Below are 25,573 nucleotides of genomic sequence, written 5' to 3' on the forward strand. Positions count from 1 at the left end.
TCATTAGGCGCACTGCAGAACATCAGTAAGACTACTCCTAAGCTTCGTTTTTGTCTGTTTCATTATGGAAGAAACACTTTTGCACAAGTACGCTGTTCCAAAAAAACTATACACACGAGCAGCTATTGCAAATAACAGTGGAAACTGTTCACGAGGGAAATATTTGTAGAAGCTTTCCAAGGTTTCTGCAGTGTGAAACTTCTCCTTCAGCACACGATTGCATTGAAAGTCAATGAGTTACAACTGAAGTTCGGAAGGCCCATTTTCAACGTTAACTGCAAAAAGAGTCGCAAAAAGTTTGACATCGCATTCCAGGTGATTTAAGTCCTCTAATCTATCAAACATGCCTTCAACAGACTGTAGCACCGTTACAAACCCGTCAAAATGTTCTTTGAGCCTCTCCTGTTCCAAACTGTTTTCACTGACAACTGGTGCAACGCTCGGGAAGTATACACGCGATATTTCTAACAGTTCCTTTGCCCACAAAAGCAGTTTTCACTTGAATGCCAAAAAAGTGTCAAGCACTTCGCTGATTACCTTATTTTTACCTTGCAAAGCTACATTCAAGCTATTCGGATGCTTGGTTACGTCAGTTAAAAACGCAAGGTCTAAAATCCACTGTAGGTCGTCCAATTCTTTCATCGATTTTCCATTCGCATCCATGAATAACGCTATATCTTTCTGTAAATTAAAAAATCGTTCTAAAACACCACCTCTTGTCAACCAGCGTACTTCAAAAACTTGGAACATCGCCTTATTCACACTCGAGATCTGCCAGGAACGATTTGAATTGTCTGGGTCCTAAACCGTGCGATCTGAGAATGTTAACTGTTTTTATAACCACGTCCATGACGCCAATTACATTGGCACATTTTCCTAGCGTATTAACACGGTGAAGAACGCAATATATTGCTATTAGTTCCTGCTGGTCACGACGGCTGTTTCGTATCAAAGCAACGACACCAGATTTATGACCAACCATTGCAGGAGCCCCATCCGTTGCGATCGATGAAAGTTTTTCCCAACATAGCTCTTATTTCTCTATTTTATGTCCTACACACGAAAATATATCGTCGGCCGTTGTAGTCTAATGCATTGGCACTGAATCTAGGACTTCCTAAATCATATTAAACTGAGCATCAGCTCCTCGCAAAAAGACTGCAAGTTGAGCAACATCACATACATCAGTGCTTTCGTCGAACGCTAATGAAAAGAAAACCAATTCTTTTATCCTGTTTCTCAATTGAGCTTCCACATCGTGTGCCATTTCTTATGAGTCTGCAAACCATTCTCCGTGAAAGAGGAACGATTTCAAAAATAGGAAGACTTGCTGGGCACAAAATTGTTACGGCGGCAACAAAACATTCTTTCACATATGCTCCATCGCCGAAGGGCTGTGCTGTTTTAGCTATTTTAAGAGCTTCATGATAGCTTACTGTCATCGCTGCATCGTTGTGGATGATGAGGTTTTCGTCCTGTAAATACATACAGGAGAAGAAATCTTAAGAAATCCTAAGAAATTTTGGTCTTATGTCAAAGCGGTAGGTGGATCAAAACAAAATGTTCAGACACTCTGTGACCAAAATGGTGCTGAAACAGAGGATGACAAGGCCGAATTACTAAATGTCTTTTCCCATAGCTGTTTCACAGAGGAAGACTGCACTGTAGTTCCTTCTCTAGATTGTCAAACAGATGACAAAATGGTAGATATCGAAATAGATGACAGAGAGATAGAAAAACAATTAAAATCGCTCAAAAGAGGAAAGGCCGCTGGTCCTGATGGGATAACAGTTAGATTTACCCATAGTACGCAAAGGAACTTGTCCCCCTTCTTGCAGCGGTGTACCGTAGGTCTCTACAAGAGCGTGGCGTTCCGAAAGATTGGAAAAGGGCACAGGTCATCCCCGTTTTCAAGAAGGGACGTCGAACAGATGTGCAGAACTACAGACCTATATCTCTAACGTCGATCAGTTGTAGAATTTTGTAACAAATATTATGTTCGAGTATAATGACTTTTCTGGAGACTAGTAATCTACTCTGTAGGAATCAGCATGGGTTTCGAAAAAGACGATCGTGTGAAACCCAGGTCGCGCTATTCGTCCACGAGACTCAGAGGGCCATAGACACCGGTTGCCAGGTAGATGCCGTGCTTCTTGACTTCCGCAAGGCGTTTGATACAGTTCCCCACAGTCGTTTAATGAACAAAGTAAGAGCATATGGACTATCAGACCAATTGTGTGACTGGATTGAAGAGTTCTTCGATAACAGAACGCACCATGTCATTCTCAATGGGGAGAAGCCATCCGAAGGAAGAGTGATTTCAGGTGTGCCGCAGTGGAGTGTCGTAGGACCGTTGCTACTCACAATATATATAAATGACATTGTGGATAACATCGGAAGTTCACTGAGGCTTTTTGCGGATGATGCTGTAGTATATCGAGAGGTTGTAACAATGGAAAATTGTACTGAAATGCCGGAGGATTTGCAACGAATTGACACATGGTGCAGAGAATGGCAGTTTAATCTCAATGTAGACAAGTGTAATGTGCTGAGAATACTTAGAAAGAAAGATCCTTTATCATTTAGCTACAATATAGCAGGTCGGCAACTAGTAGCAGTTAATTCCATAAATTATCTGGGAGTAGGCACTAGGAGTGATTTAAAATGGAATGACCATATAAAATTAATCGTCGGTAAAGCAGATTCCAGACTGAGATTCATTGGAAGAATCCTAAGGAAATGCAGTCCGAAAACAAAGGAAGTAGGTTACAGTACACTTGTTCGCCCACTGCTCACCGGTGTGGGATCCGTACCAGATAGGGTTGCGAGAAGAGGTGGAGAAGAAACAACGGAGAGCAGCGCGCTTCGTTACAGGATCATTTAGCAATCGCGAAAGCGTTACGGAGATGATAGATAAACTCCAGTGGAAGATTCTGCAAGAGAGACGCTCAGTAGCTCGGTACGGGCTTTTGTTGAAGTTTCGAGAACACACTTTCACCAAGGAGTCAAGCAGTATATTGCTCCCTCCTACGTATATCTCGCAAAGAGACCATGAGGATAAAATCAGAGAGATTAGAGCCCACACAGAGGCATACCGACAATCTTTCTTTCCACAAACAATATGAGACTGGAAGGGAGAACTGATAGAGGTACTCAAGGTACCCTCCGCCACACACCGTCAGGTGGCTTGCGGAGCATGGATGTAGCTGTAGATATAGATGTAAAAGTGACGGAAAATGCACATAACATATTATTAATAACAGTAATAATGTGAATCAATGTCATAATTATCTCCATGGATAAGTATGTCTTTCTCCTTTTTCTGTTTCACTTCCATAAGTTTGACTTTTCTTTCTTCATTATTCAAACCGACTATATCCTTCTCGTGAAGCAGTTGATAATTTCGCTTCACAATGTACTTCTTCCGTGAAGACAGTGTTGCACTGCAAATTAAACACTGAGGTCCGCTTTACGTTCCAACGAAAAAGTACTCTTCTTCCCACTGTGGATTAACGAGTGTGAGTTCGAAGGACTTTAGTTTCAATGATTCTAACTCCTCCTTAGCCATTTTCCATCCACTAGTTCTGTTTTATCACAAACACCGAACGCTATGTCTACACAGACAATAGAAACGACGGGAAGTAAACGGACCGAGTGGCTCCGCGGTGCAGTGACGTGCGTGGCTAGGCGAGTAGATGGTGGGGGTACTGCTTGCTGCCAGAGTGGGGGAGAGCCACGGGCAGGCCTTCTACATCTACATCCATACTCTGCAAGCCACCTGACGGTGTGTGGCGGAGGGTACCTTGAGTATCTCTATCGGTTCTCCCTTCTATTCCAGTCTCGTATTGTTAGTGGAAAGAAAGATTGTCGGTATGCCCCTGTGTGGGCTCTAATCTCCCTGATTTTATCCTCATGGTCTTTTCGTGAGATATACGTAGGAGGAAGCAATATACTGCTTGACTCCTCGGTGAAGGTATGTTCTCAAAACTTCAACAAAAGCCCGTACCGAGCTACTGAGCGTCTCTCTTGCAGAGTCTTCCACTGGAGTTTATCTATCATCTCCGTAATCCTTTCGCTATTGCTAAATGATCCTGTAACGAAGCGCGCTGCTCTCCGTTGTTTCTTCTCCACCTCTTCTCGCAACCCTATCTGGTACGGATCCCACACCGGTGAGCAGTATTCAAGCAGTGGGCGAACTACTGTAACTGTTTTGGGACTGCATTTCCTTAGGATTCTTCCAATGAGTCTGGCATCTGCTTTACCGACGATAAATTTTATATGGTCATTCCATTTTAAATCACTCCTAATGCCTACTCCCAGATAATTTATGGAATTAACTGCTTCCAGTTAATGCCTTGCGGGCATTTGTGAGCTCCCGCACTCGCGAAACGGGATTTGCCCAGCCCTGTTATAGACTGAAACAGGTGGTCTGATGACATAAAAATTTGTGGTCATAGACGTGATGTAAAGGAAATTTATAAAATCAAATACTTGAAAATGGCATCAAAGGCCGAAACCTGGGCTGTAATTAAATAACCAGTTAAATGGCGGTGTGTTCCTTTAAAAAGAATGCTTCACTTATTGGCTATTGTACCAAACTAGCACTTGCGAAGCGTCTAGCTCAAAAATGACGATCGTTGAATACAGTAGAGCGTCGATTATCCGAACGTCGGTCAACCGAACGACCGCTTAGCCGAACTGTGTACTCGCTCGCACCTGTTACTCTCCCACCCATCATCCCCCTCACTCCCAAACCAAGTTCCCACAGTAGTCGCCTCACTGGGTCACCGCTGGCGGAACATTGCTTCTAATGGGACCCTCACAAGGCACTGCTGACCGCCCAAGCCGCCAGTCGCTGTGTTTCAACAATCAGCACACTTCTGTCGGCTTGGCACTGGCAGCAGAAGTAGCGGCAGTATCAAAGCTGTTCACAGCAACAGCAGAGTTGAGGCGTGCCGCTCCGCGCTGTTTGAAGGATTGCGCGCCCCCAAGAAGAGCTTCTCACGGTGCAAACAGTCACCTTCTGTTCTCTGTTACGATCACTTGTGTGCTGCTGCGTGAAGAAGTGAACTTACGATACAAAATGCTTGAACGTAAACGTGTTGTCCTTTCTATGAGGGACAAGTACGAGATTATTAAGACGTTAGAAGAAGGTGACTCTGCTACCACTTTATCCAATGAGTATAAGGTGGGGGAGTCGATACTTACGGATATAAAAAAAAAAGACGAGCATAGCGAATTTTATAGCTATGCTTGATTCTACTGATGGATCAACAAGCCGTAGAACTATGAAGCTCGCCACTAACACAGATCTGGATGCTGCTGGTTACAAGTGGTTTACACAAAAGAGATCGGAAGGGGAACCTATCTCAGGTCCCATTCTGTGTGAGAAGGCAATGCAGTTCAACGAAAAACTTGGAGGGCCTTCGAACTTAAGAGCGAGCACGGGCCGGTTAAAACGCTTCAAGTCAAGACACGGCATTCGTGAGCTTACAATACAGGGAGAAAAACTGTCGGCTGATTCTTCAGCAGCTGGTTCTTCAAAGTCAAACTAAGGGACGTATTAAGGGAAGAAGATTATGCTCTCGAAAACGTTTACAATGCTGACGAAACTGGACTTAACTGGAAAGCTTTACCGAGAAAAACTCTTGTTTCACATCATGAATTAGCAGCACCTGGTCCTAAAACAAGTACAGTTCGATTATCCGTACAAACCAGTTTTCCGAACACCCATGTTGTGGTGTCACCGCCAGACACCACACTTGTAGGTGGTAGTTTTAAATCGGCCGCGGCCCATTAGTACATGTCGGACCCGCGTGTCGCCACTGTGTGATCGCAGACCGAGCGCCACCACAAGGCATGTCTCGAGATACGGACTAGCACTCGCCCCAGTTCTACGGACGACTTTGTTAGCGAATACACTGACGAAGCCTCGCTCCTTTGCCGAGCAGATAGTTAGAATAGCCTTCAGCTAAGTCAATGGCTACGACCTAGCAAGGCGCCATTAGTAACATTGCATGTATCTAAAGAGTCTCACTTGTATCGCCACAATCTCCAGATGTACCAAAAGGATGGATTAAAGTTAAGTATTCCAGAAGCTACGTACTTTTCTCTATAGCATTCATTACATATCCTGTTTCAGACCTCACGCCTTCCTGCTTTAGCTTAGCGCGTGCCTTTCGGCTTCCTCTCATTGTGTCTAGGCTGTCTTGTCTAGACACAACACATGTCCCCCAATTACTTCGGATAATCGACGCTCTACTGTACTTTCTTTAACTAAAAAAGTAACAAACATTCCATTTGTACAGCGGGACTGCATAATAGGACGTACCCAATATCATTTCTTCTTTCGTTCCGCCTCACGACTGCAGAGGTACATAGCCGTAGCTATCTCCACAAATTCTTCGCGCGATGGATCTGCGGCCAATCGACCGGCAGCCGTGGCGGCCAGCCGCAACCCTGGTCAGGTATCTGCGGCCACGGCGGTCGTCGCGGCCGCACTGGCGCCACACCGCCCTTACATCGTCTCTCTCTCCGTAGCTGAGTGGTCACAGAGTCTGTCTGCCGACCGGAGGACACGGGTTCAGTGCCCGCTACTGCCAGGGATTTTTGCCTTATAGGGCGCTACAATGCCCTCAATGGCATAGTAGCGACTCTGCCTTACTTCTCTGGTTTCTGTATCATTAACCTGGTGTCTTGCTGCTTCAGTAGCCCGTCTCTCGTCGCACAGTACTAACGCTCAGGCTCCAGGTTCAATGTAGGTGATCCTGCTGAAGTAAAGTGTTTCAGGATGCCAGTTGTTAAATATCAACAAAGTTTTGTACTATACTCCTTACAATAAAGGAAATACTTTTACACACATGTAACAGAATTTGCAACATGACGGCTCTGGGCTACGCCATTATATTCAACCCTTTACAAGATATTAACACAGTTCTCCGTTTACATACTTTTGATAGACACTGCCCACGGGACGTGGCGTTCTGATAACTAATACGTTCACATTATATCTTGTTTAACAGCTGGAATTTACTCGCGACCGTTCTTTCAGATCCGCCCCCGGTTACTCGACCGTGCATTTTGAGTGCCGCCCAAGCTACTCACTTGCCCTGACTTCCCGAAGGACAAGAGAGACCCCACCTTTCTCCCTCTGCCAATAAAGACACTTCGGTCGTTTCCTACATATATTTATATCCAAACTTTCAGCCAGTGGGCTTTCAGATCGCTGTTGCTAGGCGGATCTGACGTCAGGTTTGCGGACATTGTGACGGAAGTTTGTCTCGGAACACTATTTCAGATTGTAAGATCCTACTCCCGAATAGTCGGATCTTGCCCTACTAAGGTTGCACAACACTGCCTTCTGTGATTTCATCACTAATGCTCCTTTCTGACGATTAATTGTCAAATGTACGTGTAGCCTGGCTGCTACTCAGCATTCCCGATCGCATGAGTGTGCGTAATACTTGGCTTAAACACGTGAATGAAATGCGCGTATGCATTACAAGGTCCACCGAGCCTAGCGATGTCAATATGAGAGACTACGTGAGTGATAAACAGCAACTCGAATGTCAAGAAAGCCAATAACGGCTGGGAGAATGTGACACAGCGGCTGGTCGGTACCATCCGGGCATCTGTGCTTCATTGCGGAATTAAAAAAAAAAAAAACGTTTTTTACTTAGTCTCATCACTCCTTATGCTCTATATATGCTACATCCAGCTTTTATTCTGGCAATGCCAGTTGTAACGCCAGTTTCCGTCATATCGCCGAAATAAGCGCTATTGGGTTTGGCTAGCGCTTGCATGGGTGCCGAGCGCAATTGGCAAGCAGAATGCACTCAGCCCCTGTGCGGCAAACAAAGGAGCTACTTCATTGAGAAGTAGCGGCTCCTGTCACGAAAACTGACTACGGCCGGGAGAGCGGTGTGCTGACCACATGCCCCTCCATATCTGCATCCAGTGGCCGCTATCGCCTGAGGATGACACGGCTGTCGGTCGCTATCACTGGGCGTTCAGAGGCCTGCTCGGACGGAGTCAACTTTTGTTTTTCCTCTTTCTCCAGGAATTAATTAAACTTGCTGTGGGTGATTGTAGCGTATGCTTTACACCAGCCGTAGTCAAACCGATCCTTATTGCCCACTAGTGAGCGTTCCAGATTTCATGGTGGGCGGCAGGCGGTAAGGATTTCAAAACGATTTTTATTATGTTGTCGTAACATTTTCACATAAACTATTTTGTGAGTAATTATTATTGTTATATGCTTTAAGTTGTGACTTCTTATAAATTTTGTGAAACAAAGTTACTTCGCTACTTTATAAATCACCATTACTGTGGGGCTGGTGAGCTGTTACTACTACCGGAGATACGAACGTAAGCAGCAGGTGTTAAAGATTGGCTGTCCCTGATTTACATCATGTGTTTTTTGTGCATCACTTACTTTTGTTTCTCCATGCTCCCAGCAAATGGCACCATCTGCTCTAAAAAAGCTGTTTATCGGAATGTCAGCATGGCTTCGAGAAACAAAAGTAAAAATTTATGTTTATTTCTATAAATTTTGGACTTTAATTTAGAATATGTGATAATATTCTAATGTACATTATTCTATCGATTAGGTGGTTGTTTATTTCATTACAACGAGCCAGCAATATAGTTTTTCGGTGTAGCTCGGGTTTACACTTGACAGCGACCTATCCTTTCACAATCACAATAGAGAATGCAAGAGAAGGGACAAAATAAAAAAGAAGAGGAAGATTGTGATAGCAAAGATGACGGGTTTCCATTGAGGAAGCGCCCCAGAACTCCGAATCCTGTGTCATCCTCAACAGCAAAGGAAAAAAAATACAGGAAAGCCGTTTCGGATGCAGTCTGATAGGATGTAAGGGTATCAATGTGGAGTGCAGGAGTGCACTAAATGTAAAATGTATGCATGTTTCACAGAAGAAAGAAACTGCTTTTTCGCAAGTCCATAAAAAATTCAAATTAAGAAAAAGTTTCTGATTGTTTTTTCACATATAATAATAAAATCACATTTTGTGGTGCGTACATATATGTTTTTATATATTCCAGTTGTCAGTTTATACAGAGAATCTATCAACGTAATACCTGGATACATTTTGATACTAGGATAAAAACGTATATGAGTCCTGATTGGCGTTTATGCTACATGTCCTAACTGTTTACTGAGTAACACCAATTTTCTAAAACTAGTATTTCACTCTTAATTTGTCACACAGCAACGCATTCAGCACTCATATATACTTTTCGTTCATAAAATCTCTATATAATATAAATTTGCAACGTATGCAATGCTGTAACATAAATTCATGCCACATACTTATCACATATGACATACACCAACATTCTGGCATTTAACTTTTTTCTCTTTGCGTGATTTGTCGCTAAAGGCATTAGGTGTTTTAAGAGCGTAAGAGGAAGTTTCGTATCACACTCTTGCATTGGTCCACATTGGTTGACAATTACACTGCTCTCTAATGCAGATTTCTCCTCTAAGCTTATCCACAGGAGTAACACCTTACTTCTCGAAACAGTCGAAGTATGTAATCTCATTGGACGACAGGGTTGTCACGTTTGACATAACAACGTATAACTCGTCTGCGTTGTGGAATGGACGATGCAAGGATCTCGTCGGAGACAACAACGTCCACACACTACTGCTCCGGTTCGCGAGTCGACACGCGCAATGTTTGCACACAGGGGATCAGTAACCTTTCGATCGTTGCTCCAGGCGATCCATCACATTGTCATTCAGCTTCAACTCATTGATGGTTACATATCAAAAGTATCCGGACACCCCCAAAAACATACGTTTTTCATATTAGGTGCATAGTGCTGCCACTTATTGCCAGGTACTCCATACCAGCGACATCAGTAGTCATTAGCCATCGTGAGAGAGCAGAATGGGGCGCTCCGCGGAACGGACTTCGAACTTAGTCAGGTGATTGGGTGTCACTTATGTAATATGTCTGTACGCGAGATTTCGACACTCCTAAACATCCCTAGGTCCACTGTTTCCGATGTGATAGTGAAGTGGAAACGTGAAGCACTAAAGCACTAAAGCGCACAGGCCGACCTCATCTGTTTGACAGCGACCGCCGACAGTCAAATGGTTAAAATGGCTCTGAGCACTATAGGACTTAACTTCTGAGGTCATCAGTCTCCTAGAACTTAGAACTACTTAAACCTAACTAACCTAAGGACGTCACACACATCCATGCCCGAGGCAGGATTCGAACCTGCGACCGTAGCGGTCGCGAAGTTCCAGACTAGAACCGCTCGGCCACTCCGGCCGGCCCACCGGGGATCGTAATGTGTAATAGGCAGATGTCTATCCTGATCATCAAACAGAAATTCCAAACTGCATCAGGATCCGCTGCAAGTACTAAGACGGTTAGGCGGGAGGTGATAAAACTTGATTTCATGGTCGAGTGGTGCTCATAAGCCACACATCACGCCGATAAATGCCAAACGACGCCTCGCTTGGTTTAAGGAGCGTACGATTGAACAGTGGAAAAAGGTTGTGTGGAGTGACGAATAAATGCGGCGATCCGATGGCAGGCTGCGGGTATGGCGAACGCCCGGTGAAAGTCATCTGCCAGCGTGTGTAGTGCCAACAGTAAAATTCGGAGGCGGTGGTGTTATGGTGTGTTCAGGGAGGGGGCTTGCACCCATTGTGGTTTTGCGTGGCACACGATTGTGCACCTGTTCATAATGCACGGCCTGTGAGGGAGTGGTTACACGACAATAACATCCCTTTAATGGACTGGCCTGCATAGAGTCATGACCTGCATCCTATAGAACACCTTTGGGATGTTTTGGAACGCCGACTTCGTGCCAGGCCTCACCGACCGACATCGATACCTCTCCTCAGTTCAGCTTTCCGTGAAAAATGAGCTGCCATTCCACAAGAAACCTTTCAACACCTGATTGAACGTATGCCTGCGAGGGTGGAAGCTGTCATCAAGGCTAAGGGTGGGTCAACACCATATTGAATTCCAGCATCACAGATGGAGGGCGCCCCGAACTTGTAAGCCATTTTCAGCCAGGTGTGCGGATACTTTTGATTACATAGTATATATATATATATATATATATATATATATATATATATATATATATATATATACGTCTATGTGTGTTTTTTTCTATTCTTTCTCGCACATGTCCTAAAGAACAGACACTATGTACATAACTGAGGTGAACACGACCAATTGATCACTTCAGTACGGATGCACACGACACTCGAACTCTTACGGGAAACGTCGATATATCGCTAGTAATGAGACTAAGCGGGGCACTACATCAATAGCGTGTGGTATACGTTGAGACTACAGGTCTCACGCGAGGTGTGGTAGGGTAGCGTGTGACGTTTATGTGACTACTGTGCCTGGATAGCGTAGTGGTCAGCGCATATGCCTAGTAAGCAAGAGACCCAAGTTTGAATCCTGGTGCAGCACAAATTTTCGTGTTGCCCCATTGATACAAATCAACGCCCATTGGCAACTAATGTCTTTAAGCCTTTTTTTTGTTAGATCTGATATCACAGTCGATATACGGATATCTACATGTGCACTGGTATCTACTCTCTGGAAAGCAATGTACTGTGTATGGCTAGGAGCACTTCGTATGCGTATCAGCGATTTTATATTCCATTACACACAAGTAAGTATCGAGAAAACAATAGCCTTGCTAAGAGCCTAAATCTTTCTTATCTTAGGGTACGTTTATGTTGGAGGGACTACAGACGACAACAGCAACGATACTGGCGTAGCGGCGAAAAGTGTAAACAGCATTTCCATAGCAGTCGTTTTATTGGAGCATCGTTCTGAGCCACACTTATTAAGTGCAGCGATAAGATCGTCAATGTTGCTGGTGAAATTTACTTCGCTAGTATCAAGTATGGACACAGAAAGTTTAATTTGTGAAATATTTGCCAGCCTTGCATTTATGGAGCATAAAGACAAAAACCATCATAATTAGATTCGGTGTGCACATATTTTGGAATGAAGTTGCAGCTAAATCGAAAATACCACATAAGTGTACACTGCATGGTTTCCAAGAGTAAATCATAACTAACCGCACATCGCTTTGTTTTTCAGCAATGGCGGTGATGAATAAAAGGAGAAGTTCATGTGGTAAATTTAAGACTACGTTGTCTTCCATTTCAGGTCAGCAGAGGTACAGTGTTCAGTACTCACCTCCACGCTGTTATCGAAGTTCCGCCATAAACGCCTCATAAAAGCTAAAGGCCACGATTAGCAGAAGAGTTGTTGCTTCCTTCGTAGTGCTGCCAACATTATATAACTTTCTCCAACCAGACTGAGAGTAAGAAAGACTAAAACAAGCCTTAAAAGAACTAGATTTTAAATTTTTATTCAGCATCATAGAAATGATAATTGAATGCCGTTCACTCGTGAAACGGACTATGTAAACAACTTTTTCTTACTAAAGTAACCTAAAACTGGATAAGAATGTCTTCTCCACCATCATCGTCGTCGTCCTCAAGGGAAAGAGAAGCTGTAGTAGAAACTGATGGTCTCGATTTATATTCTTCAGTTGTTCCAATTGTTTTGAAAACTGACCCAGGAAGTCGTAAGTATAAAAGCATCGATTCTTTCTGCGAAGACTTGTACGAATCGAAAATATGGCATTTACCACTTCCGTACGCATTCGGTTCCTTATCTTCGTTTTCAAGAGATTCAGCTGGTTGAATACTCTGTACTTTGCCGTTCGATCATGGAAGTACGAGCCTAGATAACGCAAATTCTACAAGTTGTTTGAAAGGATTTTCACTGCTGGCGTCATGATAACTGAAAACTTCACACCACAAATCGACAGAATTTTTAACGTTATCTCGCTGGACGATGGTCAGTTTTTGCCACTTTAATTCAGTTCCTGTAATTGTATTACTTTCGAATTGAGACCTTTCTATCAGGGGAAGTAAGGGTTACATTATCACTTAAATTGCAGGAAGAGCTAATTTCCTCAATACTTCTGTGTTATCAGGCAATCTTTGTTGTAATTGTTTGGCAATATTTCTTTCTTCTTTTTCAGTTATTTTATTTCTATTTCTGATTCTTTTATCAAACGAGTATCCAAGATATGGCTTTGGATCTAGGTGATTTTTCGGAAGCATTTTCAAGATATTTTCTCTTAATTGGATAGGTGGCAATGACAATTTTCTTAAGAAGAAGTTGAATAAAAACTGCCAGGTCATCCACTAACTTTGATGGGGCCACACCATTTGACTCGAATTCCTTATTGACTCTCTCAAGACATGAAAGGACAGGTTTCAAAAATACAAATATATTAAGTTCATCACCGAACAAGGAACAGAGCATTTCAGCGTTGTAGCACTTTTCGCTTAGCCCAGTAGTTTAAAAATAAGTTTTTAACTCGAGCCATTGGTCAGTTATCTTACATTTCGGAGGTTCAAGAGATTCAACTGGCTGGATATTCTTTCTACCTCGCTGTTCTACCAGGGAAGTACGACGCTAGATGGCACTAATTCTGCAAGTTATTTGAACCATCTCATGACACAAGCTTGAGGGATTTTCGGTGGTCCCTCCTCATCATTTAGGACTGAGAAAATCAGGCGGTAAGAGAGCTGTCGCGAAGAAGATCGAGAAAATCAGTTGTAGCTTTCCCTAATCAAACGGCCCAAATTTCTTGGAAGACAGTCTGCCCTTGCTGCAGAAGTTGCCACTGAATGGAGTGACAGACACATCTTATAAGCACAACATGTGGAACCTCCCTTCGTTGTTGATACCGACCACCAGTAATTTCTTTAAGTTAATTTGTTTCAGCGCCTCTTTAATGGCTGATGCAATAGACTCAGCACTGCATTTTTCAAGTTCGACTATAGTTGTGTTACCTGCTACAGCTTGTGATAACCACTGCACAAATTCGAATTTTTTAACCACTCTTCCCTAGACTTTTGGGTGTATTGGGGTTTAACAGGACTACAATCAGTCACTATGACAAAAAGCACAATAACGGTTACTACTAGCTACAAAGTCTACTAACTGCCTTCTTAGTAGTGTAAATTCTCACAGCTCCCTAAGGCGGGCGCACCAGACTAAGTGCTGACTACATGGAAATGAGTAAGTCCCCTCGTGGGTATGCAGCACTGCACTACAATCTCGCAGCTTCATAACTCCAGCTAAAGCATATCTGACCGACTGACCAGCTACTCCATCACTCCCATCACTGTCCCAACAATATGGCGGCTAGCCCTTTTATAGGCGGTAGTGCACGCGGCACTAATTGTTCCAGAAATTTCCAGTATTCTCGAGCATTGCGTGTGTGTCACGTGGCAGCACGTGATGCCTACGTGACGAACAGGCCGTACCCCACTATGTTCACTATGTCCAAGGGTTGCGGCTTGCAACGGCTCTCGAGCCTCGTGATGCGGCATAGTCCGCTCTTGTTAGCAGAGTAAACATTACACATAAGCTACGTACGGTCGGGTCCGCCTCGCTGGTAGCAAGCCTACATCTTATTTGAATTTTAACCCTGTTTTCTGTCATTCGCGACAGACTCCTAGCGAACTATTGACAGCTATTTACCGAGATCGTCGAACAGCAGAACCTGCGTAACTTGGTTACATTCTTTTCAGGATTGATTTTCAGTGCCTTTTAATGAGTGCACGATAATATTCTACAGACTTCATCAAAAACAGTTCCAGATTCTGTAAAGCTTCCCAAGTCATTAAAGTAAAGTTAATAATGACATTCACTTTTAAACAACTACGAGATTAAATCTGATTTTCGTTAGAAGAGATTTGCTGAACTCTCAGTTAAAGAACTCAACTACAACACATTTTTATTTAGCCAGCTAATTCGTAGAACAAAGATTTTTTTAAAAAACATAACCTGGACGTCTGATCTCGCGTGCATAAAGTCACCATCCTTCCAAAGACTTGCTTTAAGTGCTCTGAAAATCGCTGTTACACTTTCATGTGCCCTACACCGACTTGTTAGGACCCTGTCAGCGCGTCTCTAAATTCGCTCGACGTCGCCTGCCATGCTTCCTTTGTGAGAAGTATCGAGCACTGGTCAGTCTAGTGCCTTTTACGAGATATCCTTTACAGATGCACTGCTGGCTCCCTGATCATTTCCAATAGTCTAAAGCTACCGTTCGCTTTCCCCACTGCTCACTTTACGTGTAGTTCCGGTTGTTCAAACGATACGAGCTTTGAAGTCATTACTAATCTTTTAATCGGATACTTTCAGGCTCTCTGTATTTGTTACGAGCATTATCTTTCTTTTTTTACATTTAAAAATAGCTGCTGTTCATTATACCAGAAAGAAATACACTAGAAGACAAAAAAACCACTCAATACGAAAGAATTACCCGAATGGAGGGGAAATCGGTAGACGTGTTGTACATGTACATAAAAATAAATCATTACGCTTTCGTAAAATTTGGATGATTTATTCAAGAGAAAGAACTTCACAAACTGAGGAAGGAAGTAACGCCTACGTCCACCTTTTTCCCTTACGCAAGCAGTTATTCGGCTTGCCATTGACGGATAAGAGTTGTTGGCTATCGTGTCAAATTTTGTCCAATTGTCGCGTTACATAGTCAAAATCCCGAGCTGGTTGGAGGGCTCAGCCCAGGATGCTCCTAACGATCTCAATTGGGTAGAGACCTTACTAGTCAAGGTATGGCTTGGAAAGCACGAAGACAAGCTGTAGAAACTCTCACCGTATGCTGGCCAGCATTATCTTGCTGAAATGTAGGCCTAGGATGGCTTGCCATGAACGGCAACAAAACGGAGTGTACAACATCGTCGACGAATCGCTGTGCTCTAAGGGTGCCAAAGGGGTCCTTCTTTGAAACGAAATGGCACCCCAAACTATCACCCCTGGCTATGACAGTCAAGTTGGTACCCAACCGCTGTCTGGGTTGTCTCCAGAGATATCTTCGCCGATTATCGGGGCTCAGTGCGAAACAGACTCATCACTGAAGACAGCTCTACTCCATTCAGTGAGAGTCCAGACGGAAGACGTATGTGGAGACGCTCCGGACAGTGGTGTGCCAGACAACGAGGCGTGATGGCCTGGGATGCCATTTCCTTTCACAGCTGGACACCTTTGGTTGTCATCTGTGGCACCGTTATACTGCAGCGGTACGTCGACATTATTCTACGTCCCTTCTTGTTGTCCCTCACAGAATGCCATCCTGGGCTTATATTTCAGCGAGATAACACGCGTCCGCACACGGAGAGAGTTTCTCCAGCTTGTCTTCGCTCGTAACAAACGTACCTTGGCCAGAAAAATCGCCAGATCTCTCCCCGACTGAGAACGCCTGGATCATTATGGACAGGGCCCTCCAAACACATCGACATTTTGATGATCTAATGCACCAATCGGACAGAATTTGGCACGATATCCCTCAGGAGAACATTCAACAACTCTGTCAATTCATGCCACGCCAAATAACTAGTTGCATAATGGCCAGACGTGGACCACCGCATTATTGACTGCTCAACTTGTGAAGCTCTTTCTCTTGAATAAATATTTCATTTTTTTTCTGTAATTGTAATCATTTGTTTGTATATGTACGAGGGTGAGTCAAATGAAAACTTCAAATTTGTAATAACAAATAGAAATTTCGCGCCGTTATCCTGTAAGCATTTAAGCGTACTACAAAAAGCACGCAGAATGGCCTGTAGCTGGCAGCATAGTGCAGATGCACACATATCGTCACAGTAAAGATGGCGGCCCCACTTGCTGCTTGCACCGGGGAAGAACACCGTTCTGTTATTCGGTTTTTGCGTAGTGAAGGTGCGAAAGCTATTGAAATTCATCGACGAATGAAGGTTCAGTACGGTGATGCATATTTGCCACAGCAGCAAGTCTACGAGTGGAGTAGGAATTTCGCAAATGGTGTGATTTCAGTGGAAGATCCTCCTCGTCCAAGTCAGGTAGAACGAGTTGTGACTCCACAGAACATTGCAGCAGTTGAAGCCATGATGAAGGAAAACCGCCGAGTGACACTGAATGACATTGCAGTATGTTTACAGATTAGTCATGGGACAGCACACCACATCGTGCATAATGTGCTCCAGTTTCATAAAGTATCTGCAAGATGGGTGCCACGGCAGCTGACTCCTGAAATGAAAGAACGACGTGTTGATGCTTGTGAAGAACTTCTTCGGCGCTTTGAACGAGAAGGTGATGGCTTCCTTGCAAGAATCGTTACCGAATAGCGCCATTCCTCATCATCAAAACCGAAGAAGTTTCGAACAGAACCATCAGCAGGGAAGGTTATGCTGACTCTCTTTTGGGAGAAAAAAGGCGACATTTTGGAGCATTACATGCCTAGAGGGACCACTGTCACCAGTGCATCTTACACCAACCACGACTAACATGGAGCGTCTACACTAATGTTTACAAGGCCCACCAATAAAATGAATTCACGATACCAAGTTTCACTCGAAACAACAAGTTCGACACGCAAAAAGTAATTTAAACCTAATTATAGTCACTCACCATGCCTGAAGATGCAGATACCCAAAGGCTTAAACGCATCGTAACTCGCAAAATTTTAACCTGGCTTAGTACTACATCTCCACATTTCAACAGAGCATTCAAGCAAACAGATTCCTCACAGTACACTCTTACACTCTTTCTCTCCTTGCACCGCCTGGGCCGCGCGGGATTAGCGGAGCGGTCTAGGGCGCTGCAGTCATGGACTGTGCGGCTGGTCCCGGCAGAGGTTCGAGTCCTCCCTCGGGCATGGGTGTATGTGTTGTCCTTAGGATAATTTAGGTTAAGCAGTGTGTAAGCTTAGGGACTGATGACCCTAGCAGTTAAGTCCCATAAGATTTCACACACATTTGAACATTTTGCACCGGCCGGTCCTGTATGGATGGGGTGGCAGGCAGACCAATAGTACACACATACTACAAACTGTGACACAGTAAGGCAATTAAAGGGAATGGAAAATGCGTAGGGGTACATTGCCCTCACTTCTTTTCGAACAAAGCGAACTTCGAGAAGGTTCTCAAAGCTTCTCCCCGGCGGGTCACTGGACCAATCAGATTAACAACACTGAGAAAGTTCGGCGCTGCTGTTCGGGTGTGGCCCTGCCAACTGTCTTTCAGACCCGACGTCTCCCTGGCCTTCCAGAGAAAGAAGAAAGGAAACCTCCATTTGCTAGCAGCTCCGCTGCTACCTTCCCATTTTCACGAGGATTTAGTAGAGGAGGAGACATGAGGCTGGTGATCACAAATGGCTATACTGAGAAATAAAATAGAACAAAATATCCTACAGAAACCCTCCTTCAACCATCGGCATATGAGAAGAATAAAAATCAGACACACTTTATTATCAAATATCAACAAGTCCGCGAATGTCAACATTATGGAAGAGGTGTGAAAATAACATACCTCTTTCATCACTATGATGTCCAAAGCAAAAATCCCTAAGGCTCTTGGTTCGATATGGGTGACAGGGAGCAAAGTAATTTTGCTTGATCCTGACTACATGGCAATACACATATCTTAATAAGGGTTTCGGAGAGCTCTAAAGTCCATTATCTCGTCTTTCTTCTCTGATAAGGCATGAAATAAGATATGATTCGTTAATAAGCGATGATTCGTTAATAAGCTATGATTCGTTAATAAATATATGTAATAAGGTGTGGAATATTGCCCATGTCACTCCCACACGCATACACAATAAAATACGTTGATCTTGGGTCTCCCTATGTTTGTCAACAGTTCGTGGCATTGAAAGGCAATTGGTTCCCTGCAGCGGAACTAGAGTTCTTCACATCCAAACTCTCTTCAGAGAAAACACTCACTTTCACTCTTTATTGGTGATGTCAATTTAATTCGACAAATATTTCCTCCAAAATAATAATCACAGATTAATGGCACAGAAAATCCAGACCAAGGATCATATCAACTGTTTATGAGGGGTCAACTATGAAGTTTGCTCTGAAATATACCAACTGTTCAAGTAATTTACATCTTTTACTGTCTATATTTAAAACAAAGATACGATTACAGACATTTTTTCTCTTTACGATACGATACGATATTTCAGTGCCTGTGTTATTTCGAATCACGATGCAAAATTCTTTCGGACATGCGTGCATGCAGAACAACACGGCACTATTTATCTGCCGACACCGGGCAAGCAATTTTCAATTAAAGTCTCTCCTGTACTGGAGTATACATAAGGAATGCACGAGTGTAGGTTGCAGACGCATTATTGACGACATATGGAAGTTAATGTCTGGCCGTGAGTCGCCCTCTGATAGCCAAAGCGATTAAGGCTACCGCTGGCGATAAGCGGGAAATCCGGGTTCGAGTTCGGTCTGGCACAAATTTTCATTGTCTTGTTTCCATTATGCAGCTGATGGTAGGTAGTCCATATTCGTAACTGCGAATACATTTCCTGTATTTCTTCTCTTTATTCAAAACAAATCTAATTATTGTACAAGCATTCCCGCTCTCTTGCTACATTTTTAATATACACATGACACAGTTTAATTTGATTCTCTTCTACTGTGAATATTTTTCATATAGCAGAGATGAATGAAAGGAAACTGCATGCAACTGGCATGTGCAGATGCGATGTCAGGTCCCACAATCTCAGCCATATCCAATGTAGCAACCCCCGCTACTTGAGTATCATTAAATCCACCTTTTAAAGTATCTAAGTAAATAGATGAAATTTCAGTTGTATGGCAATCAGTTCTATATAGGCCAGTTTTCGCCTGTTTATCAGTGAGAATGGACATTCAATTCACACAAACACCGATTTAATTACTGCAGATAATTCGTTCAGTTTTTAATGGTATAATACGGTTGCGGCGAGGCGGAGTCGGTCGTCGTCGCGTTTTTGTTAACGCTACCTTTCAGCCCAACTACCTAGATAGGATTCTTGCCGATGTCCCTTCACTCTGTGGTAGCAGATACGTGCTAGGCAGCGTAAAGCAGCGTTGATGAAACCACCACCTAATACCTGCCACACAGAGGCCGAGTAACTAGTTGAAAGTTAGTTCCCAAAAATTCTTGATAAAAAAAATGTCGTGTGACTAGGGCCTCCCGTCGAGTAGACCGTTCGCCGGTTGCAAGTCTTTCGATTTGACGCCACTTCGGCGACTTGCGCGTCGATGGAAAAATCGGGCGTTCGGGATCTTCAGTCTACTTCCACAAAAGCGTTTAAAAATTAGATTATCTTTGCCTTTTATTCATACTGAAACACATGAAATGGCTATCAAGTTCGTATTTAATATGGTAAAACGTTATCATTCGAAGTTCACTGTCTGTATAACAAATATTCACTCGAAAAGCAGCCACAATTTTGGTAAGTCCGACCCGACTAATTTTCACGTTTTAAAAGTCACAGACCCACAACTACTCGCGAGTTAAACATTCGGTCGTTTCAGTGGTCTACTTCGTAAGAGGTGCTCGCCAAAATATTCTGTACAGGACACGAAACACGCCACGCAGAGTTGTTACTACGACCAGAAAGTTTACACGCTCATATCTCTCAAACTATTTAATTTAGAAACACCAAACTTTCATTAAGATGTTTGTAACTCCAGTCGCTTCAGTACGATATGTTCGAGCCGAAATTAGCTCGCTATTTCCTCATCTTACAGAGTATTTTTAAGGAGCGATGTAACATCGTGTTATCCGTAGGCCGGCTAGCAAGCGACTCTCTCGAGGTACTCTCCTATATGCCCACTTCTCTTTTCGCACGGGAACAGCTTAGTTCTGATTGGCTGTTGATCTAAACGACCAAACAAGACGTTCCTTCTAGATCATTCTCGCGGCAAATCTTGCCTTATCCAATCACTAATTTGATAGCAATTAATGTCAGCAGAACTTCAAATTCTTATATTTTGTTTAATCAAAATAAACGAAGTGCGAAATATTCTTCGAATTGATAAATAAACTTATACCGCCTCTAACTTCCATTCTGGCTACTTTGATACAAAAAGCAAGCACAGACCGACATACGTCGCCTGAACCGTGGTTGCAACATAACTTTCCCACGGTTCGTTTGTACAAGGTTTAACGTAAAATGAAATATTAAATATTAACTTATGTCTCACATACACTCTCTCAATCATTCTCACGCACTCACACAGCAAAATATAATCAAATAATAATTTTGACCGATTTTTGTATTACGTAATGCACAACGACTAAAGTTTTAAAAAGAAAATTCTAATTACTTTATTTTTATGCACTGATAACTTTGGAATGGCTTCAAATGATATTGGAAGTCAATCTGTTATTGTTCCTACCTTGGTTTTAAAAAACAAGAGTAGGTTTTAGGAGTTTTAGGTCATTCTCTTTATCTCCTGAACTATAATAAATAAAAATCTGAAATTTTGACGGCATCATTCCATCAATAACAAAAGGGTGTGTACCAAATTTTAACAAATCGGAGTCGGCCGCTGTGACCGAGCGGTTCTAGGCGCTTCTGCCCGGAACCGCGCTGCTGCTACCGTCGCAGGTTCGAACCCTGCCTCGAGTATGGATGTGTGTGTGATGTCCTTAGGTTTGTAGGTTTAAGTAGTTCTAAGTCTAGAGGACTGATGACCTCAGATGTTAAGTCCCATAGTGCTTAGAGCCATTTGAAGCACTTGAACAAATCGGATAATAACTAATATGGATTATTTAGATTCGTAGATGGTATGAATCTTCCTACCGCCTGAATGTTACGCTATGCAGTTCTCATGGCAGGCAGCGTCAGCTGTGCTGTGGGCAAAGCGATTAAAAAAAAAAAACTATAGCCATCCTGCAGCCACCGTACTAGACGGCTGCGTGCCTTACTAAGACGAATGTCATCTCGTAATAACTTGCTGCGTTACATGGTCTACGATTTTTTGATTGTGAATCACACTGAATTCAAGGTATAATCAGTTGAACATATTTTTCCTTCTACAACAATGGTTTTATAAAGAAAGGAAGTTTCAAATAAAATTCGTCCTTATTTATGTATAACATATTGGGTGTACACGTTCTTTAACATGTCCTTTTAAATATTGCCCTTCGAATTCACAATCTAGGCGTACTTAAGAGTACCTTCCATATAGATGATTATTTTTTAACGTCTTCTATAGTAACTTCACGTATCTTTATCGTGCCAAAGGTCACCAGTCAGTCTCCGAAAATGCCATAATATTCTCTCTCTCTCTCTCTCTCTCTCTCTCTCTCTCTCTCTCTCTCTCTCTCTCTCAGTCGACTACCATTGTCCTTTAACTGTCTGCGTTCACTTGACATCACATTCCACACTGATAATTAACTCTTATTTTCTTTGACGTAACTTTTTGGTGGCGCTCGCGTGTCATACCACTAAACAATCTAACGAACACTATGATTCGAACTGCCACTCAACTCTCCTTCTGCTGTCCCTATCTCTCTCTCTCTCCTCGTTCCTCCGATTTTAAATTGACATTAATATCTCTAAGCATAGTACTTAAATTACTAAACATATACATACTGTATATAAAATTTACACACATACAAAATCTTCATATTTCAGATGACATAAATAACGTTACTACAAGTGCAAAAAATAAAAAACTACACACTTTAACGTCATCTCATCACTTCAGATGCGTGAGTGAGTGAGTGAGTGAGTGAGTGTGTGTTTGCGCCCATGTTCTGGGTAATTAGAATGTACGATATTTCATGCATCAAATCGCTGCATTTCAGCCGAACGAACTACATTTGCATGTAGTCATTGGCCTGACTGACTTTTACCACATTTATAGAAGAGTTTGGAGTTACCCTTTTTACATTTAAGTGGCACCCGGATTCTGCAGTTCTCAGTTTCATCCAATCTATGTAATCGCATAGTTTTATCGTGTAATATAGCATTTTTGACCAGCTCATTTATTTACTATACTGAAACACTGGTTTTCTTTCGAGATCGGGTAGATCATAGTAATGAGAGAATTTTCACCAGTTTTCGCTAAACGTATTGACATACTGTTCTGCGAAAAGGTAGCGTGATGTACCAGTTCTCTGTCTAAACATGTTACGTCAAAACATAAAGCACTAATCCAAGAATATACATTGGGTCAGATGCTGCAGTGGTGGTATACTGTACTCTACTCTAAACATCAGTGATGAAAGTTCCTATTTACGTCATTCCAGCAAATAGCGTATTACCGTACGTCTGCAAATACAGTCAGATAGGCAGGTGACCAACTGATTTTTACACAGTTAACGTCATCGTTCAAGAACAGTTCACAATGATACATACGATTGAGTCGAGATGTTTCCACACAATACTTACAAGTAGTTGTTCATATTTGTCATTTTGTTGGCGTAGAACGTCCGTGAGTTCGATAAATTTGGCTATAAAGGTTAAAATTAGGTGTTCACGTAAAGTTTATTTGTTGTTTAAAGCAATTTCTACTCTGCACCTATTTTCAGTAGCAATATGAAACAAGGAACAATTTACGATTGTACAGTTTGGCAACATTACACTGCATTAACAAACCGAGAATTTACTTAATGTGGTAAGTACGGTTTTATCTACATGTTCAACGACCTTCTTTAAGACTGCCGCCCTATTATTACATTTTTGCTTATTTTTACAAACCAGTATCAGTTCATGTTTTATCTTACCTGCAGACGAGGAGCGTATTCCAGCATTGATGCACGTCATCCAAGGTAACGCAGTCCAACGCCATTCATCAGCAATCCTTGATGGTGTTATGACAGCCCATGCAAGGAACGTTAATTCCGCAGTTTTGCTACTAGTCAACTACCAATGCTGCAGAGTGACACAGAATGTTACAGGCAGTCCAAGGAGTTCATTACTTACTCGGGGATGGAAGGCACAGATGTGGAGCGGTCACCATGTGCTTGATGCACAGTATGATGATACTCCCTTATAGTGATCAACATGGTCGAACGGAACCTTGATGACGAGTATTTCTGCCCTCATGTTCCCATGCAGTCCACAATAGGCCCAAGAGCGAACCCCATGTGCATATTGCACCATTCGACCAGCAAGCCAAATGATGCACCTTTCAGACTCTGTGTGGTAGTGATAAAGCTGTTTGACATGAGTATTCTGCATCTCTGTATTCATCAGTTCTCACTCAAGACGTAACACTGTTCATGTCCGTTATATAGCCTACCACACACTAACGCACTCTCGTAGCCTTTCTACCTGTCACAGACAATAATTGCAGTTCTAGTCATTCACATCATACATACCCGCTGATGGTGTGTACGTGCACGAAGTTACATTGACATCCCAGAATGTCTTCTGGGTGCTTCACTTTCATTGCCAGCCAGTTTATATTGGAAGTTGAATTGACACATTATCTCATGACTAAGTAATGAGCTGTGGCTGTAGGATCTAAGTACGTGTTTACTGTAACGTATTTGGTGTAGACACACTCTAATCTCCAGGAAATTAAATATAAAAGGCATAACGAAGATGGTGTGGCTTGGGAAAAAGGCGTGCGTTTGCCCCTGCATGGAGACAACACAAAAGTTCAAGGTGAAATTTTATTCATCCCTACTGCTGACAATTCCGTTCCACTGTCTTCCAAGCGATTTGCTATTTAAGTCTCTGGCAAATCTCAACGTTTATATTTCTTATCCGTGAACTGTAATTCACTTTGTAACTTTTTTTTGTCTCCTTCATTGATCGACCAATCTACAGATTCAATAACATGGAGGACAGAGATATCTTCATGAATATGGTACTTGATAAGCATATAAAATACTGATGCCTGTCATCCCCATTGTAGTCCAGCAGAGCTGACTGATGTGGGTGAATTATCCGGACTTTGCAGGGAAACGCGGATGCTAACTAATCAGTCAGGTATGGTACCGACTTTCGGTGTACGAGTGTCACATATTGCGCTGTCTCACTGTTTAAAATTGCTACTGATTACTCTTAAACTGTTTAAATAATTCCTCGGAAAGAAATAAAAATGGGTTAAGTAGGGCATTCCATAAACAGAGGAATTGTGTATGTTTTTCGAATGATCAGCAAAAAAGTCCAGAGTTAGGTACCTGACAATACACGGAAGAACACGACACCCATCTACATGAAAGAAGTGTTGTGCCGTACGGAATTTCACTCGCTGGCACAACGGTGGGTTCTTTGATTTGCTCCAAAAGGAGATTGAGTGGAACTGAAACAATAAAATGTTAGTTCACTTTATTACAGTATAGAGATGAAGATTTACTTATGTTTGTACGATCCATTCCTGCGGGAATGTTCAGAGTATTTCCAACTGTCTCTATATATTAAACCACACTTGATTCTGACAAATTTACAAGACTCTTCAGTTGAAGTATAATTGACATAATGTTCACACCAAGCTCTGCCTAAGACATTTAATACTATGGCGGCGTATCTAAGACGATTGCAGCGGCGTAGTGAAGCTCTAGAATGTGTGGCTACGCCCGCTTCGCTTATTCATCGGTGTGATTTCAGTACGAGATGCCAGTCTTGGTTTGGCACCCCACTCTTCGAATGAGACCACAAGAAGATTCTCAGTTACTGCCTCCCTTTCATGTCCTGCTGCTGTTATGACTGCAGTCTGG

At 42.7% G+C, this 25,573-nt stretch overlaps 1 protein-coding gene across 1 annotated transcript in view; it reads left to right on the forward strand.

Annotated features, from left to right (window-relative positions):
• LOC126474771 (uncharacterized) overlaps positions 1-25,573 on the forward strand; it is a 790,273-nt gene that overhangs the window by 137,051 nt on the left and 627,649 nt on the right. The window lies entirely within an intron of this gene.

This window comes from Schistocerca serialis, chromosome 4, assembly GCF_023864345.2.
Source record: "Schistocerca serialis cubense isolate TAMUIC-IGC-003099 chromosome 4, iqSchSeri2.2, whole genome shotgun sequence".
Taxonomy (NCBI): Eukaryota; Metazoa; Arthropoda; class Insecta; order Orthoptera; family Acrididae; genus Schistocerca; species Schistocerca serialis.